We start from the raw sequence: 19,860 nt of genomic DNA, 5'->3' as shown, positions 1-19,860 counted from the left end.
AAGTGCTGGGGCCTCCAGTTTGAGGGAGTTTTGCGGGCCTCTACAGGGGTGGCTGAGGGGTAGCACCTTTCAGTACCTCTTCTGGGCTTCCCCACTTTGCATCTCTTGTGAGAAGTTTCAAGTTTTCAAAAATCATGAATAACCTGTTGAAAAGGGGTCATTTGAAGGGACCTGAGAAAGGGCAATTCTTAATGCGGCATCAGAGAAGTTACCCTTCTGAGAAAGTGATGATCACTGATCTTCCACCACTTTGCTTGTTCCTCTTGAACAATTTGCCTTTGGGACTAGTGGCTCCATGCTAACAGCTCTGGGCCAAGTGACTGGGTAAGGCAGGGTGCCTAGTGGTTAAACACTGGGACTCTGGCATCAGACTGCTGGAATCCTATGAAGACTTAGTTTTTTTGGTCCCAGTTTCCCAGTCTGCCAAATGAATGTGACAACGGGCTCATCTTATCGAGTAACTGGGATGACTAAATGACATAATGATGGGGAAGGCTGACCAAGGAACCTCATAATGGATGCTCAGCTGCTATTTGTTCATTAAGGAATGTGGTACAGCCCAAATCAAACCCATCTCCCCTCATTCAGCAAGTGGTTTGGCAGACTCCACACACACAGGCAGTGATGATCTTATTTAATCCCCATGATATCCTGGTAAGATAAGAGTTTCTAAACTTTTTTCACAGATGAACTCTCAGCATGCTTTCAGGGGTGTCCAAACTTTTGGCATCTCTGGGCCATTCTGGAAGAAGAAATTTTTTTGGGCCACACATTAGATACACAAACACTAATGAAAACAGATGAGCACAAAAACATTTTAAGTAAATTTATGATTGTGTAGGGCCACATTCATAGCCATCCTGGGCTGTGGGTTGGACACCCCTGCAAGATATCAAGCCCTGTTCTTGGAAAGGGAGACAAGTATCACGGAGTACCCATCCCTACCTTTACAGTTTCTTCTGCCTCGTGTGTTTCTCTTGCAGGTATTCTCAGGATATACTCTTAATTCTTTCAGATTTCTGCTCAGAAAGTCACCTCCTTTGAGAAGCCATTCCTGACCTCTTTGTGTAATACAGACTCTTTATCCTGATTTATTTTTCTTCATAGCATTTTATAAAAACTGACATTTCTGTAAGTGGAACCTAATCAACAAAACAAATAAGCAAGCAAAATATAACCAGAGACATTGATATAAAGAACAAACTGACAGTAACCAGAGGGTAGGAGGGAGGGCAATAACAGGGGAAAGAGGGAAGGGTCATCAAGGAACATGTGTAAAGGACCCATGGACAAAGCCAAAGAGGGGAGGGAGTGACGGTGGGGGAAAGTGGTAGTGGGAAAATGGAGACAATTGTAATTCAATAAGAGTTAAAAAGGCTGACATTCCTTCTTCCACCCTCCCTCTTTCCCTCCCTCCTTCCCTTCTCTTCATCCTTCCTTCCTTATTCACTCCTTTCCTCCCTCCTCTCCTCCTCTTCCTGCGCCTCCTTCCTATCTCTCTCCTCTCATTTGATTTCACCTGTAGAGCTGAAGCTTGGTGAAGGCCAGAAACTTTGCTTTACTTATCCAGTTACAGCCCCAGTTCTTGAGACTCCACAAATTGTTACTTAATAAATGAATTAATGGATGGATGAGTAGGTAGATGAAAAATAGATTAATAGACAGTTGGGAGGACAGATGGATGATTAAATGGGAAGATGAATGAGAGAAAAAATGAATATATGGATAGATGAGGTGGCTGGGTGAGTAGGTAGATATTTTAATGATTATTTTTATTCTGTTTAAAATTTTACATTTGAATGAACTTATTGGGGTGATATTAATTAATAAAATTATGTAGGTTTCAAATGTACCAGTTTATAAGATATCATCTGTATATCATATTGTGTGTTCACCAATGAAAGTCAAGTCTTTTTCCATCACCATTTATTCCCTCCTTGACCTTCTTCTACCTCCCCACACCCCCTTTCCCTCTTGTAATCACCATATCGTTGTCTATCTATGACTATTTTTTTGGTTAGTCCTTTCATATTTTTTCACTCAACCCCCAACCACCCTCCCCTCTGACAACTGTCAGTCTGTTCTCTGTATTTATGAGTCTATTTCTATTTTGTGTGTTTGTTGATTTTGTTCATTTGTTGATTTTGTTTATTAGATTCCACATATAATGAAATGATATGGTATTAGTCTTTTTCTGACTGGCTTATTTCACCTAGCATAATACTCTCCAGGTCCATCTATGCTGTTGAAAAAGGTAAGCTTTCCTTCTTTCTTTTTTATAACTGAGTAATATTCCATTGTGTAATTCTACCACAGATTTTTCATCCATTTATCTACTCATGGGCACTTGGGCTGTTTCCAAATTTTGGCTATTGTAAATAACACTGTAATGAATGTAGGTGTACATAAGTTCTTTTGAATTAGTGTTTTGGGTTTCTTCAGATGTATTCACAGAGGTGAAACTGCTGGGTAATAAGAAAGTTCCATTTTTTTAAAAAAAGATTTTATTTATTTATCTTTAGAGGGGAAGGGAAGGAGAGAGGGAGAGAAACATCAATGTATGGTTGCCTTTCGTGAGTCCCCTGCTGGGAAATGGCCTGCAGGGAACCGGCCTGCAACCCTGGCATGTGCCCTGACTGGGAATCAAACCGCGATTGTCTGGTTCGCAGGCCCAGCTCAATCCACTGAGCTACACCAGCTAGGGCAAGAAAGTTCCATTTTTAATATTTTGGGGAAACTCCATATTGTTTTCCACAGTGGATGTGCCAGCCTGCATTCCTACTAACTGCACAAGAGTTCCCTTTCTCCACATCTGTGCCAACACTTGCTTTTTTGATTTATTGATGATAGCAATTCTGATAGGTGTGAGGTCATACCTCATTGTGGTTTTAATTTGCCTTTCTATGATTAGTAATGTTGAGCAATTTTTTTATGTGAATGGGTTATCTATATGTCCTCCTTGGAGAAGTGTCTATTCATGTCCTTTGCCCATTTTTTTTAAGTTGGATTGCTTTTTTTGGTGTTGATTTGTATAAGTTCTTTTGTTTTTAAAAATATTACTTTATTCTTGTTCAATTACAGTTGTCTGCATTTTCTCTCCACCCCAGCCAAACCCACCTCCCTCCCTTGCTTTCATCTTCCCCCTTGGTTTTGTCCCTGTGTCCTTTATAGTAGTTCCTGAAAACCCTTCTCCCCTCTGTTTCCTCTCCATTCCCCTCTGACTATTGTTAGATTGTTCTTTTTCTTTTGTGTGTGTTTCTATTTTTTAAATAATATTTTTATTGATTATGCCATTACAGTTGTCCCACATCTCCTGCTTCATTCCCCTCCACCCTGTGCACCCGCTCCCACCCACATTCCCCCCTTTTAGTTCATGTCCATGTGTTATAAGTTCTTTAGCTTCTACATTTCCCACACTATTCTTGCCCTCCCCCTGTCTATTTTCTCCCCACCATCTATGCTACTTATTCTCTGTACCTTCTCCCTGCCTCTTCTCCTCCTACTTCCCTGTTGCTACCCCTCCATGTGATCTCCATTTCTATGGTTCTGCTCCTGCTCTAGGCTGTCCTTTTAGTTTGTTTTTATTTTATGTGTGGTTGTTAATAACTGTGAGTTTGCTGTATTTTTACCATTCATATTGTTCATATTTTACATCTTTTTTCTTAAATAAGTCCCTTTATAATTTCATATAATGAGAGGTTGGTGATGATGAACTCCTTAAACTTGACCTTATCTGGGAAGCACTTTATCTGCCCTTCCATCCTAAATGAAAGCTTTGCTGGATAGATCAATCTTGGATGTAGGTCTTTGGGTTTCATGACTTGGAATACTTCTTTCCAGCCCCTTCTTGCCTGCAAGGTCTCTTTTGAGAAATCCACTGACAGTCTGATGGGAACTCCTTTGTAGGTAACTGTCCCCTTATCTCTTGCTGCTTCTAGGATTCTCTCCTTTATTTTAATATTGGCTAATGTAATTATGATGTGCCTTGGTGTGTTCCTTCTTGGGTCTACCTTCTTTAAAATTCTCTGAGCTTCCTGGATTTCCTGGAAGTGTATTTCCTTTGCCAGATTGGGGAAGCCCTCCTTTATTATTTGTTCAAATAACTTTTCCACTTGTTGCTCTTCCTCTTCTTCTTCTGGCACCCCTATGATTCGAATGTTGGAACATTTAAAGATGTCCTGGAGGTTCTTAAGCCTCTCCTGACTTTTTTGAATTCTTGTTTCTTCATTCTTTTCTGTTTGGTTGTTTGTTTCTTTCTTCTTGTCCACTCCATTTATTTGAGTCCAGTTTCCTTTCCATCACTATTGGTTCCCTGTGCATTTTTCTTCATTTCACTTAGTGTAGCCTTCATTTTTTCATCTAATTTATGACTAAAATCAACCAGTTCTGTGAGCATCCTGATCACCAGTGTTTTGAACTGTGCATCTGAAAGTTTGGCTATTTCTTCATCACTTAGATTTATCAGCTCTGGGGCTCTGAGTTGTTCATGAGCCATGTTTTGATCTGTTTGTGCCTGTTATGTATGAGGAGTGGAGCCTTAGTTGTTGACCAGGGCAGGGCCACCCAGGTTGCTGGTTTGTGACACTGTATGTGGGGGCGGGGTCAGAGAGGGACAATGGCAGTTCTGTCTGCTGCTTCCTGCTGCTGGAGCCTGCGCGGTATGTCTCACCGCTAGCTAGCTCCTTTACTGGTTTATCTGTGTGGGAATGTGTGATCGTGATCAGCCCTCAATAGGTCCACCACCTTGCGCCCTCAGGGGGTCCAACACCTTGCACCCTCACTGGGTCCGCCCACTTTTCCACACCTGTGATCCACCCACTGCTGCTGCCGCACTGGGGTTGCGTGCCTGGGTCAGTCTGGTGGATCTTTCCTGCCTGACCCTGCTCTGCTGCTGGCTCTGCCCCTCTTACTGGTTTGGCTGAAGGGTTCATTGTTGTCAGACTTCTGTGTGGTTCAATTTTCTGTGGTTTGGCTGCGTTTTTGTTGCTAAACCTTTATTGTTTTTAAATTTGGTTGTGCGAGAAGGTGCAGTGCTTTTACCTACGCCTCCATCTTGGTGGAAGTCCTCTACCCTAGTTTTTTTTTTTTCAGGTTCATTTGCATGGAATTTTTTTTCCACCCCTTCACTTTCAGTCTGTGTAAGTCTTTTGTTATGAGGTGGGTCTCTTGTAGGCAGCATGTATATAGGTCAAGTTTTCTTATCCATTAAGCTACCTTATGACTTTTGACTGAAACATTTAATCCATTTACATTTAAGATTATTATTGATAGCTACTTATTCATTGCCTTTTTTTCCCCCTGTGTTGTTGTCTTCTCTCTTTTTCTTCATCTTCTTAAAGCAATCCCATTAGCATCTCTTAAAATGCTGGTTTGGTGGAGATGTTTTCCTATGGCCTTTTTTTTTTGTCTGAGAATCTCCTTATTTTGCCTTCCATTTTTGATGAGATCCTTGGTGGATAGAGTAGTCTTGGTTGCAGACCTTTGCTTTTCATTACTTAGAATATTTCTTGCCATTTCCTCTGGCTTGTAGTGTTTCTGTTAAGTAATCAGCTGATAGCCTTATGGGGGTTTCCTTTTATGTTGCTAGCTCTTTCCTCCTTGCTTTTAAGATTCTTTTCTCCTCTTTCCACCTTTAAGATTCTTTGTCTTTAAATCTTCCCATTTTAATTATGATGTGTCTTAGACTTGGCCTTTTTAGGTTCATTTTGATTGGGACCCTCTGTGCTTCCTGGACCTGGGTGACTTCTCTCATCAACTAGAAAAGTATTCTGTCATTAGGTTTACAAACAGGTTTTCTATGCCTTGCTCCTATTCTTCTCATTCTGGTATTCTTATGATACAGATATTATTATATTTCATATTGTCCTGAAACTTTCTTAAACCCTCTTCATTGTTTTTGAGTCTTTTTTTTTTGTTTCCTTGCTCTGTTGGGAATTTTTTCTAGCTTGTCCTCCAGCTTGCTTATTCCATCCTCTGCTTGATTTAGCCCCATTTTGATTCTTTCTACTGTGTTCTTCAATTCAGAAATTGTATTCTTTATTTCCTCTTGTCTCTTATTGATAGTTTCCATGTCCTTTTTCATGATGATATAGTTCACAGTAAGTTTCTTGTAGCTTCCTTGTAGTTCTTTGTAGTTTTCACTGAGCTCATTGAGCTTCTTTATAACCATTGTTCTGAACTCGGTGTCTGATAGTTTACTTGCCTGTATTTCATTTAGTACTCTTTCTGGGGATTCCTCCCTTCCTTTTGATTGGAGGTTGTTTCTTTGTCCCCCCATTTTAGGTACTCTTCTTGTTTGTTTCTGATTCTTAGATTGATGTGCTTTGACTCCTTGTCTTTATGGTGCCACCTTGTATGGTAGGAGAACTGTGGGATTTACTGCACCAATAAATCCCACAGTTCTCCTACCTACCAAGGTTCTCTGACCTTCTTAACTGATGCCCTTAGCTCTCTGGTTGTAATTGGGTTTGATTATTGTTGAGCTGTTCTTTGGTGGGGTCTCTCCTCCAGCTGGCTGACTCAGAGTCACTCTACCCACCACATCTTGTATGCTGTCTGTTGGTGCACTGTTTTTTTTCTGGGTCTGCATCTGGTGATGTCAGATAGTGTCCCAATGTGGCCTTAGGCGGTCAATTCAAGACTACCAAAGATCCACGTTCTATGGCTGACTCCTTCAGTTGTTAATCTAGTCACTCTACAAACAGCAGCCAGGCTTACACTCCAAAGAGTGGGGCAGAACAATTCCTGTGGGAGGAGCTATTGCTTCCCATCAAGCTGATGCCACTTGGTGGGGAGTGGTCTGTCTGAGCAAGATGGCTTCTACAGTATGGGGGATGACTCAGCGCTGTCATCCTGGCAACTGTTCTTGCAGATCTCTCCCCAAAGCTACCATCACCATGCTCTCCTCAAGTGTCTCTAGTCCACTCAGTTCCCCTTTTGCCAGAGCCCAGGTTAAGTGGCTGCAAATGAAATTTTATGTGTTGACTCTTTAAAAGGCTCTCTGTGACTCCAGCTGTCCATTTGTGACAGAAAGAATCCTGCCACTTTTTGCAGCTGGATGTTGTCTGGGTTCTTTTTGGGATCTGGTGCTGTAGGCTGGGTAGCCCATCTTGTGGTTTAGACCCCACATTTCTCAGGAGGAATGCCCCAGCTGCTGAAATATTCCTCTGGCACTTCATTTGCCACTTGTGGTAGTCCAACCAGTCCACTCTTGTCTCCTCTGCACTCCATACCAGTCACGTTTTGCTGAAGCTGTTTCTTCTGTCTGTTCTTGGTTATAAGGCTTCTTTCCTGCTATTGTTCATTTGTTTATTCTGGATGGTTTCTGTGCAATTTAGTTGTAATTCCAGATTAGTCCTGGGAGGAGGGTAGTGTAGCTTCTACTTATTCCTCCACCAACTTGCCATTTGGTCTGTATTTCCTTTTTTCATTTATTCCACAACCTTGGAGATTTTTGTTTTTCCTAGTCCCTGAATTTTACATGATATCATTGCTGATAAATGTAATCTTGGTTGCAAATCCTTGATTTTTTAAAATCACTTTGGATATTTCATTCCAATCCTTTCTGGCTTGAAATGTTTCTGTTGAGAAATCAGTTGACAGTTCTATGGGAGGTTTCTTGTAAGTATTTAACTACCTTCCTCTTCAGCATTTAAAATTCTCCTCTTATCTTCAACTTCTGCCATTTTAGTTATGATTTAATGGTGTGGGCCTCGTTGGATTCATCTTGTTTTGTGACTTTCTGCACTTCTTGGACTTTGTGTCTTTTTCCTTCACTAGGTTAGGGAAGTTTTTGATCATTATTTCTTTAAATAGGTTCTTGATCCCTTGTTCTCTTTTTCTTTTTCTGGTATCCCTATGATGTGGATTTCTTTATGTTTCATGATGTCCCAAACATCTGATAAACTTCCTTATTTTTTAAATTTTGTTATTTTTTCTGCTCTGATTTGGTGATTTTTTTTTTACCTTGTCTTCCAAATTGCTGATTCAATCAGCTACTTTATCTAACCTTTTGTTTATTCTTTCTTATGTACTCTTTATTTCAGATATTGCATTCTTAATCTAATTTGTCCTTTATTTTGGTTTCTATGTTCTCTTTCATGTTGTTGAGCATCCTTATAATCATTACTTTGATTTCTATATGTGATAAATTGCTTACCTCCATTTCCTTTACCTCTACTTCTGTAGAATTCTTGTTCTTTCAGTTAAGTCCTATTTCTTTTCCTCAATATTTTGGGTACTCTTTTGTGTTTGTTTCTATATTAGGTAGATATGTTATGACTGCTGGTCTTGGGCAGTAGGTATCTGGTGGAACCTAGTGACACAGTCTCCCTAAACACCTGAGCTGGGTGCTCTAGAAATATCCCTTGTGTATGTTATGTGGGCCTTCCTGTTGTAATTGAGTCTTAAATCCTATTGGCTTGTTTGTACATGAGATCAACCCCACAGGCTGCCTGCCTGTGAAGCTAAAACTGGGACAGTTTTCAAGCTTCTGTGCAGGCAATCACATGATGCAGAATTTTCCTCAGCAGGGTTTGGCCTACTGAGATCACCCGGTGGATATGCTGTTGTGTAGCTTATTGGATCCTGCTTTGTTGTTGTCTGAAGTTGGCCATTGGGTGTTTGCTCTGGGCCTCTTCTGAGGGACTCTGGTGTAAGCCAAAGTCAGATGCTGCCTTTGACTTGTCCTGAACAACCTGTTTGGAATTATCAGTAATCCACAGTTTGTGGCTCTCTCTTCTGGGCCTGGGTATAGCAGAAAGAAACAAGCTGTGCACAAAAGTTGGCTTTATTCAGGACTGAGTCTGTGGTTGGGTGAGCAAAAGTCTCACATTTCCCAGAGATCTGTCTTTGCCTGCAGGCTGCCTCTTAGGCTTAGTAAGTGAAAGAGGCTCTGGCTGTATTTCTCAGCAAAACTTAAACGCCACATAATGGGGTGAGAGGGATTCCTGTGGGCAGGGTTATTACTTCTCCCCAGGCTTATGCCATATGCAGTGAAGTGCTATGCCCAAGAAAGATGGCTTCTGCAGTATAGGGAATAACTGAGAACAGGGAAACTTGCAGCTGACCCTTTGGCTCTCTCCCCAGAGCCCCTAACCATAGAATCTCCTGATGCAGCTCTAGTCCACTCTGCCCTCTTTCTGTTGGAGCCCAGGTTAAGTGGCCACAAACAAATTTTGTGTGTTGGACTTTTAAGAGGGTGGTTTTGTCTCTAGCTGTCTTCTCTCTGGCAGACAGAAACCTGCTGCTTTACACGGCTGGTTATTATGAGGGTGCCTTTCCAATTATGATCCTCTAGGCTTGGGAGCCTGGATTGCCCTGAGAAGTGTGGGGTATAAACACTTCTCGGGGGAAACTTCCTGAAGCTGACATATCTCTCAGGAACTTCAGCAGCCATATGTGGGAGCCCTGCCAGCCATCCCACACCTGCGCACTTCTACCATTCTTGATGTGACTTCTGTGAGTCCTTGGTTATAAGGCTTCTCTCCAGCTAGTCTACATTTGGTTATTTGGATGATTTTTCTATAATTTAGTTTATTTAATTCCTGTTTGGTCCAGAGAGGAGGTTAGAGTAACTCCCATCTTCTCCACTGCCACATTGAATCTCTTGTTTGTATTGTTTTTTCGGACTTTATTTTGTTTATTTCTGTTCTAATCTTTATTTTTTCCTTTCTTCTATTTACTTTGGGCTTTGTTTGTTGTTCTTTGTTTAGTTTCTTTAAGTTTAAAGTTTGTTTATTTGAGGTAGGCCTGTAATGCTATGAATTTTTCTTTTAGGACTTTTTTGCAGTGTCTTATAGGTTGTGGGCTATTGTGTTCTCATTGTCATTTGTTTCAAGGTATCCTTAATTTCTTCCTTATCTTGTTGTTAACTCATGTTATCGTTTAGCAACATGTTATTTAGCCTCCATGTCTTTGTGTTGTTTTTAGTTTTTTCTTGTGATTGATTTCTAGTTTTATAGTATTATGATCAAAGATCATAATACTATTATCTAAATCTTCTTAAATTTATTGAGGATTGTTTTGTGTCCTAACATGTGGTCTATTCTAGAAAATATTCCCTGTGCACTAAAAAAAGAATATATACTCTGACACTTTGGGGTGAAATGCTCTGAAGACATCAATTTAAGTCATTTGGTCTGGTGTATCATTTTAAATCCTTGTTTCCTATTAACTTTTTTGTCTGGAAGATCTACCTATTAATGTCAATGTGGTGTTAAAATCTCCTACTCTGAATGTATTACTGTTGATCTCTCCCTTTGTGTCTTTGAAGACTTGCTTTGTATATGCAGGTGCTCCTATTTTGGGTGCATAAATGTTTACATGGGTTATATCCTCTTGTTGGATTGATCCTTTCAGAATTATGTAGTCTTTGTTTTAAAGTCTATTTTGTCAGGTGTAAGTATTTCTTTCCCAGCTTTTTTTCACTTCCATTTACATAAAATATCTTTTCCCATTCCCTTATCTTTAGTCTGTGTGTATTTTTCATTCTGGGTTGGGTCTCATGAAGACAGCATATATATGGGTCTTATTTTCTTTTTTTATAAAGATCTTATTTTTATTTATATTTAGAGAGAGAGGAAGGAATGGAGAGAAACATCAAACTGCAGTTGCCTCTCATGTGCCCCCCAAGTGGGGAGTTGGCCTGCAACCCAGGCATGTGCCCTGACTGGGAATTGAACCAGCGACACTTTGGTTGGCAGGCCACGCTCAATCCACTGAGCTCTGCCAGGCAGGGCAAGGGTCTTATTTTCTTATCCATTCAGTTAGCCTATGTCTTTTTACTGGGACATGTACATCATTTCATTTAAAGTGATTATTGATAGGTATGTATTTATTGCCATTTTATTCTTTATAACTATGTCCCTCTGTCATCTTCTTCTTTCTTCTCTTTCTCTTCTTCCTCTTCTCCTTCTCCTCCTCCTCATTGTCGTCATCCTCCTCCTCCTTCTTCTTCTTCCTCCTCCTCCTCTTCCTCTTCCCCTTCTCCTTCCTTTGCTCTCTCTCCTCCACCTGCTCCTTTTCCTCCTCCTCCTCCTCCTTCTTAAAGACCCTTTAACATTTCTTGTACTACTTGTTTGGTGGTGATGAACTCCTGTAGCTTTTCTTTGCCTGGGAAGCTCTTTATTTCACTTTTAATTTTAATTAGAGCCTTGCTGTATAAAGTAGTCTTGGTTGTAGGTCCTACCTTGCTTCTCATCACTTTGAATATTTCATGCTAATAAACTGGCATGAAAAGTTTCTGTTGAGAAATCAGCTGAGAGTGTAATTGGAACTCCCATGTAGGTAACTATCTGTGTTTCTTTTGCTGTTTTTAACATTTGCCAATTTAGGTATGTTGTGTGTTGGTGTAGGTTTCTTTGGGTTCATCTTGTTTGAAACTCTCTGTACTTCCTGAACTTGTGTGTCTTTTTCCTCCACCAGGATTAAGAAGTTTTCTGTTATTGTTTCTTCAAATAGGTCCTCAATCCCTTTCTCTCTTCCTTCCTTCCTTCCTTCCTTCCTTCCTTCCTTCCTTCCTTCCTTCCTTCCTTCCTTCCTTCCTTCCTTCCTTCTTTCTTTCTTTCTTTCTTTCTTTCTTTCTTTCTTTCTTTCTTTCTCTTTCTTTCTTCTAGGGTTCCTATGATGCAGACGTTGTTATGTTTCATGGCATCCCAAAGGTCCATTTAATTTTTTCCTTTTGCTTCTCTGATTGGATGTTTTCTGCTTTTTAAAAAAATATTTTATTGTTGTGCAATTACAACTGTCTGCATTTTCTGCCCACCACTCCCCCCCACCCCAGTGAAATATACCTACCTCCCTTACTTTCATCTTCCCCCTTAGTTTTGTCCATGTGTCCTTTATACCAGTTCCTGAAAACCCTTCCCCCAATTGTCCCCTCCCCCAATTCTGGCTATTGTTAGATTGTTAATTTTAATGTCCCTGGTTATATTTTGTTTGCTTATATTTTGTTGATTATGTTCCCATTAAAGGTGAGATCATATGGTATTTGTCTTTCACTGCCTGGCTTATTTCACTTAGCATAATGCTCTCTGGTTCCATCCATACTGTTGCAAAGGGTAGAAGCTCCTTCTTTCTTTTTGCTGCATAGAATTCAATTGTGTAAATATACCATAGTTTTTTGATCTGCTCATTTACAGTGGGCACTTAGGTTGCTTCCAGCACTTGGCTATTGTAAATTGCATTGCAGTGAACATTGGGGTGTGTAGGTTCTTTTGGATTGGTGTTTCAGGGCTCTTAGGATATAATCCCAGCAGTAGAATTTCTGGGTCAAAAGGCAGTTTCATTTTTTGGTTTTCTGAGGAAATTCCATATTGTTCTCCACAGTGGCCACACCAGTCTGCATTCCCACCAATAGTGCACTAGGGCTCCCTTTTCTCCACATCTTCTCCAACACTTGTTGGTTGATTTGTTAATGATGGACATTCTGAGTGGTGTGAAGTAGTACCTGATTGTGGTTTTAATTTGTATTTGTCTGATGGCTAGTGATCCTTAGCATATTTTTGTATGTCTCTGGGCCCTTTTTGATTTTCCACCTAGTCTCATTCTTGACTCATTCATTGTTTAATAGTATGCTATTCAATCTCCGTGAGTTTGAGTGTTTTGGGTTTTTTTCCTTGAGATTGGTTTCTAGTTCCAGTCCCTTGTGGGCAGATAAAATGCTTGATATTATTTCAATTTTCTTGAATTTGTTGAGGCTTGTTTTGTGTCCTATCATGTGTATATCTTTGAAAATGTTCCAAGTGCATTTGAAAAGAGTGTGTAGTTTGCTTCTTTCAGATGAAAGGCTGTATATATATCAGTTAAGTCCATTTCATCTAGGGCATTTTTAATGCCACAATATCTTTGTTGATATTTTGTTTGGAAGATCTGTCCTTTTTTGATAGTGGGGTGTTAAAATCCCTTACTATAATTGTGTTGCTGTCAATATCTGTCTTGAACTCCTCTAAGATTTTCTTTATATATTTAGGTGCTCCTATGTTGGGTGTATATATATTAACAATGTTTATATCTTTTTGATGGATTCTTTCCTTGAGTATTATGATGTGACCTTCTGGGTCTCTTTTCATTGCTCTTTTTTTTTGAAGTCTCTTTTGTCTGATATGAGCATTGCTACCCTGGCTTTTTGTTCCTCTTGTCCATTTGCTTAGAATATTTGTTTCCAGCCTTTCACTTTTAGTCTGTGTAGATCTTTTGTCCTGAGGTGGGTCTCTTGTAGGCAGCATATGTGTGGGTCATGATTTCTTTTCCATTCAGCTATTCTATGTCTTTTGATTGAGGCATTTAATCCATTTACATTTAAGGTTATTGTTGATAGGTTCTTATTCATTGCCATTTTTTGTATCTGTGTTCCTTTCTCTCTCACTCTTTATTTTTTTGTTTTCTTAAAGCAGTTCATTTAGCATATCTTGCAGAGATGGTTTGGAAGAGGTGTATTCTTTGAGGCTTCTTTTGTCAGGGAAACTCCTTATTTGGCCTTCCATTTTAATCAAGAGCCTTGCCGGATAGAATAATCTTGGTTGCAGGCCTCTGGTTTTCATTACTTGGAACATTTCTTGCCATTGCCTTCTGGCTTGGAGTGTTTCCATTGTGAAGTCAGTTGCTAGTCTTACTGGGGCTCCCTTGTATGTTACTTCCTATTTCTCTCTTGTTGCCTTTAAGATTCTCTCTTTGTCTTGGAATTTTGCCATTTTAATGATGATGTGTCTTGAAGTTTGCCTCTTTGGGTTCCTCTTGATTGGGACTCTCTGTGTTTCCTGGATTTGTATGACTTTTACTCTCATTAATTTAGAGAAGTTTTCCATCATTACTTTTTCAAACAGGTTTTTTATCCCTTGCTCTTCTCCTTCTGGTATCCCTATTATATGGATATTATTATGTTTCATGTTTTCCTACCTTTCTCTTTACCCCTCTTCATTCTTTCTGAACCTCTTTTTTTTTCTTACTCTTCCTAGGTGTTTTTTTATACCTTGTCCTCCAGCTCACTGATCCGACCCTCTGCTTCATCTAGCTTATTTTTGATTCCTTCTACTGTGTTCTTCAATTTAGAAATTGTATTCTTCATTTTATTTTGGCCCTTATTGGTAGTTTCTATTTTCTTTTTCATGTTGATATTGTTTGCGGTGAGTTCATCATAGTTTCCCTATTGTTTTTGGTAATTTCCTGTGAGCTCATTGAACTTCCTGATAGCCACTGCTTTGATTTCAATATCTGATAGTTGACACGCCTCTATTTCATTTAGCATTCTTTCTGAGGCTTCCTCCTTTTCTTTCATTTGGGGCTTGTTTCTTTGTCTTCCCATTGCTTGTTAGACTCTTCTTGTTAGCCTGTTTCTTAAATTTAATCTGTTCTGTCTCCCTGGGTTTATGGTGTGAACTTCTATGGTAGAAATCCTGTGAGTTTCAGTGATGCAGTCTCCTTGATCTCATTAGTTTGCTGGTCTTGGGCTGTCATTTATGTTGGCTCTCCGTATGTCTTTGGGTTTTGATTGTTGTTGGGTCTTTCTTTGGTGGGTCCTTCCCTCCAGCTGGTTAACTGAGGGTCACTCCATCTACCACCTCTTGTGTTCTGTTGTGCAGATGTGGACAGGTTGTGTTGAAGCTGGTTCTTCTGTGTGTATGAGGTTTTGAGGATTCTCTCTTGCTCTCATTCAGTTGTTCACTTTGGGTAATTTCTCCACCATTTAATTGTTATTTCCAGATTGGTCCTGAGTGGAGGTTAGTGTGACTTCCACTCCCTCCTTCACCTTCTTCCATTGTTATCTGTTGGTGTTCCTTTGTTGGTGGATTTCCTCTTCCAGTAGGTATACTGGTGTTCACAGGTCCCACCTACTCTTTTTTGTGATCAGTTGGAGGGGAGAGACAAAGTGGTTTAAGATAGCAGGAGTGTGTTCTATTCTAAAGTACCACCCACAGGGGAAGGATAACAGATCCTTTGGATATGTATAATGTTTAACATGGTATTTCACCCAACTAGTCACTTTTTAGAAAGGGTGGAAAAAAGATAAGGATCTTGTTAGGTGATGGTGGGGGAAAAGAATTGTGAGTTGAATCTAGAAAGCAGTAAGCTTGTGGGAGGTCAGATTATGTGGTAAAATGAGAGTAAAGGATATAAGATAGGTGCAGTGTGAGAAAGCATAAAATTAACCACAACAGTAATAAAGTTCAGGAAACAGTGAAGTGAGTTAAGATACAGGAGTTGTGCTGTGTAATATTTACAATTGTATGGAAGAGCAATTATTACAATAGTAATGGAGCAAGAATCATATGACAGAATCTATGTGATCTGAATAACATGAATAAGAAGTATAGGACATAGAGTGGTGTGCCATTGGAACACAAATGAAGTGAGAAGCAGAAAATTAAAAATACACTATGAAAGAGAGAACAAGGGAAACCAGTCAAACAATGCAATTTAACAACCAAGCAAAGAAGAGTAAACAGAAAGAAATACAAAAATACTAATAAAATAAAGGATGCAAGAATAATGAAAAATAATAATACAAATATACAATAACTTGTAAGTTCTTTGGAGTAGCAAAGTAAAATTTGTCTCTATGTCAGTTGTTGGGATGACCCATCTGTGTTTCTAACTGTGGTCCTTGGAGAGCTCCAGGTTTTATTGGCTCACTTGTGGGAATTTAAGGGAAAAAAAGAAAAGAAAGAAGTAATAAAAAAGGAAAGAAAAGAAAAAGGAAGGAGTAAAAAAAGAATAAAGGAAAGAAAGAAATAAGGAATTTAAAAAAATAAAGAAAAAATAGCCTCCTGCTGCCTTCAAACCAGCCAAGCCAGTTCAGCAGGCTGAGGGGAGATGGGTTTCCCTTTCCTTCTTTTCTGAGCTGCACTCTTCAAAGTTGCCCAGCCTCCATCCAGCCCAGTTCCTCAGTTCACTGCTGGGCCCCCAGTGCCCTTCTGTGCCCAGCCTATACCTTCAGTTGCACTAGTTGCACTGTCCTTGAGGTGCACTAATCATGGGCAACTCACACACCATCTTCTCGTTTTTTTCTGTCCTAGATGCTAGGGACTCTCAGAGTTTCTTCAGGGTAGTTCAGCCTCCCCGCCGTCCCGCCCCCCTCCCCATACTGAGTTAAGTCTTTCTGTGGATTGTTGACTCCCTGAGCCCTGAAGCTCTCCTCTGCTGGGCATTTCCGCCTTCCTCTTAGAGATCCAGTTGGCCCTGTAGGGCAGGGGCTCTGCGGGGGCTGCTGATGCTGGCCAGCGCCTTCTTTGCTGCTGCACCTGGGGTGCAGGGGCTGGGTGCAAGGTGACTGTGGGCAGAAAAGTCAAGCGTACTTGGTCCTGGGGCTATGGGAGTGAGTGCTTAGATTGTGCTGCTGGGGCAGGATGGTCAGCCGCTGGGCCGTGGGTTCAGGTGTGCACCATCCCAGGGCTTTGGGCATGACCATGAGTCATCTGCTGACACAGCCAGAGCACAGCCATCAGGCCAGTCCAGGGTATGGGCGCAGAAAGTGGGGGCAGCTATTGCAGGAGAATTCCCCAAACAGCCACTGATTGCCTCTTTTTTCTTTTTGAAAAATTCCCCCCATTCAAGCCTGCTGCTCCAAACAAGCTCCTGGCCTCTCACACAGCCCAACCCTCTTACCAAACCAGGGACTCACGGGGTCAGGGTCCATCACTGCCCAACTCTTCCCAGACAGCATCCACAGTCTCTGTGGGTGCACACTGCTCCTGTGTGTTTGCCACTTCATTCTCATCCCCCACCCATGCCCTGTGACTTCAAGCATCTAGGTCCCTCCTGGTTCTGCTCAAACCTGGCTTGGCAGGGGAGGAAACTGTTGACCTGGCTCTCTCCCAAGAATCCTGGGGCATACCTACACTGTCCTGAAGCACTTACTGTCCTGAAGCACTCTCCTTACCATCTGATTTTTTGATGTCCTCTACAATTTTTAGTCTCCAATCTTCATATATGCTGGGGTACAGTTGGCTGTTCACTCTGATCCTCAGAAAATCAGCTAGGTGTTTCATTTGTATATGGGGGAAGTGGACTCCACTCCCACCTATCTCACTGCTATCTTCCTAATGTTTTCTACTCTTTTTTTCTTCAGATCACTGATTTGATCTTCTTCACCCAATATCTTATTTACTCCTTCCAGTGTATTCTTTATTTCAGAGATTGCATTTTTCATTTCTGACTGGTTGTTTTTAATGCTATTTCTCTTTTCATGCTGTTGTAGTTCTCAGTAAGTTCTTGTCATTTTCACTAAATTCCTTGAGCAATCTTATAACCATTTTTTTTTGAAATCTATATCTGATAAATTGCTTGCCTCCATTTAATTTAATTGTTTTCCTTTAGATTTCTCCCATTTTATTTTTGGTCATGTTTCTTTGTCTCCCCATTTTGGATGCCTTTTTGTTTGTCTCTAAGTACTAGGTAGCTCTTCTATGTCTTCCAATTTTCATAGAGTGGCCTAATGTAGTACGTGTCCTGTGGGATTCGGTGGGGCATTCTCCTTCATCACTTGAGCTGGGTCCTCTAGGAATGTCTTTCATGTGGGTTATGTGATGGGCCTTCCCACTGTAATTTAGTATTGATTACTATTGGTCCATTCATGCCTATATTTGACCTTGTGGCTGGCTGACTGTGAGGATCAACTTCCACACTACAGCTGTGTGAGCTGCTATGCAGGTGCTGGCCAAAGGAAGTGGGATTTGCCTCAGCAGGGTCTGGTGCCTGTTAAAATCTTTCTTTGGATATGCCACTTGTGAAATTAATTAGATCCAGCTCTAATGTCTGATACTGGCCACTGGATGTGTTGGTTCTGAGATCTCTTGGGAGGGACTCTGATGCATCCCAATGTCAAATGCTATCTGTGACTGGCCCTAGGCAACCTCTTTGAAGCCACAAAGCAATTCACAGTTTATAGATGCTTCTGCCTGGGTTTTCATGGGAAAGATCAAGCTGCACACCAAGACTAGGGTTTACCAGCAATGGGCTCAGGCGAAGGTCAGCGTAATTCCCTGGAAACCCAAACTCTGCTTCTGCCTACATCTGCCTGCTCCCACTTGCTGATTTCCTGTTAGGCTCACTCAATGAAAGAGCCTCTGGTGGTATGGGACTTGAGTTGCATGAGAAAGGTTTTCAGTGAGTCACCAGGTAGGAGAGAGTGGTGTTTATCAGACTGATACAAGTTTAATCTTGGTGCCAGTGCTGGGTCTGAGGCCACTCAGCAAAAGTCCCAGGGTATACAAAGTCTACCTGTCTCACTGTCAAGTTTCCAAAGACCTTTGTGGTAAAGGGGGGTCTCGGGAAATAGGGTGAGGCAATATGGTTTATCAGGCCCAAACAACCAAGATTTGGCTGTGTGAAGGAAAGCGCTGCACCACTTGGTGTGTAAGGGAGTAATGACCCCCATTCTAGATCCATACAACTCTGTCCCAGATTCTGCTGAGGTCCTAAGATCAGCAGGTCAGGGCCACCGGAAGTCACGAGAGAGGGGCTGGTGGATCTTTCATGAGGGACAGTGCTGGTCAGGCTTGAGGGAAGAATGGGATAGTAGTCCCTGCCCAGAGCCATACAACTCAGTCACTGACACCCCATGAGTCTTCCCAAGCGTATACATCCCTGTGCAAGCATGGTGAGGTTACAGGGAGTCCAGAGAATGGGGATACTGCTTTCCCCTCAGGCTGACGCCACATGGAAGGAAGTGATCTACCCAAGAAAGATGGTGCATGTGGTGTGAAAGAGGGATGCAGCACAGGACCATGGCAGTTTTCCCTTCTGCTCTTTCCCCAGAGCCACAAACCCCAGACTCTCCTCATAAAACTCTAGTCTTCTCTGACCTCCCATTGCCAGAGCCCAGGGTGAATAGTAGCTAACAAGATTTTGTGCATTGACCCTTTAAAAGGCTTCCTGTGTCTCTTAGGAAAAGAGAAAATAAGATTCCCTTCTCTTCCTGGCAGACTGAATTTCCGCTGATTTTCACAGCCATACATTATGTGGGTACCTGTTTTTGGCTCTGGTGCTAGGGGATGGGCAGCCTGTGTGGGTTTGAGACTCCATGCTCTTCAGGGGAAATCCACCACAGCTGAGATATCCCCCTGGGATCTCAGCCACTGCCAATGAGAGTGGCACCAGCCCTTTTCATGTCTCTGCACTTTATACTGGTCTTGAGGTGGCTTATTTTGTAAATCCTTGGTTATAAGCCTTCTCTTCAGCTTGTCTTTGGTTGGTTTATTCAGGTTGGTTGCTCCATATTTTAGTTATAATTCCAGTTTGGTCCTGTGAAGAGGGAATTGTAGCTTCTACCTACTCTACCTCCATTTTGAATCTTCTCTAAAAAAATCAGGAAATTATTATTAAGCATCTCCTGGGTGTAACACATTTATTGCATATAATCACATGTCCCCCAACAGGTCCTCAGCCTGGGTAGGTAGACTGATGGATGGGAAGTACATGAGATTTTGAGTCAGGGACCAAAAGCTGTGGCTGAGCCCAAAGCCTGGCTATGTTTCTCACTTCTGCTCCATGAGTCCCATTTCTATTCCAAAGCCATTCCTGACATTGCTCTGAGCATCATCACATCATTAAGCAAGCAGAATGTCCATTATTTTATGATTTTCATATCTTTCCCAGTAGTTAGAAAATTGTCTTGTGGGGTACCCTCTAGTTTTCTAGTTTATTTTTAAGAGCCATGGGGAGCCTGTCTTCCTTCTACTCCATAATTCAAGTAAAACACCCCCTTTTATCTGCCACAAATATAAAAATTCTTGATTAGATTTCAGTTGATGAAGAGAGGTGCTATAAAATGAAGCACACCTGATATTCAAATATGATCTAACCCTTTCATTTCATGAGTAAAGAAATTGTCCAAGATATTTACACTTGCTTCCCCCAAAGACT

Source organism: Artibeus jamaicensis, unplaced genomic scaffold (genome assembly GCF_021234435.1).
Source record: "Artibeus jamaicensis isolate MK-2021 breed Jamaican fruit bat unplaced genomic scaffold, CSHL_Jam_final contig_700, whole genome shotgun sequence".
In the NCBI taxonomy this organism is placed as follows: Eukaryota; Metazoa; Chordata; class Mammalia; order Chiroptera; family Phyllostomidae; genus Artibeus; species Artibeus jamaicensis.
Note: the sequence above shows the minus strand (reverse complement) of the source record.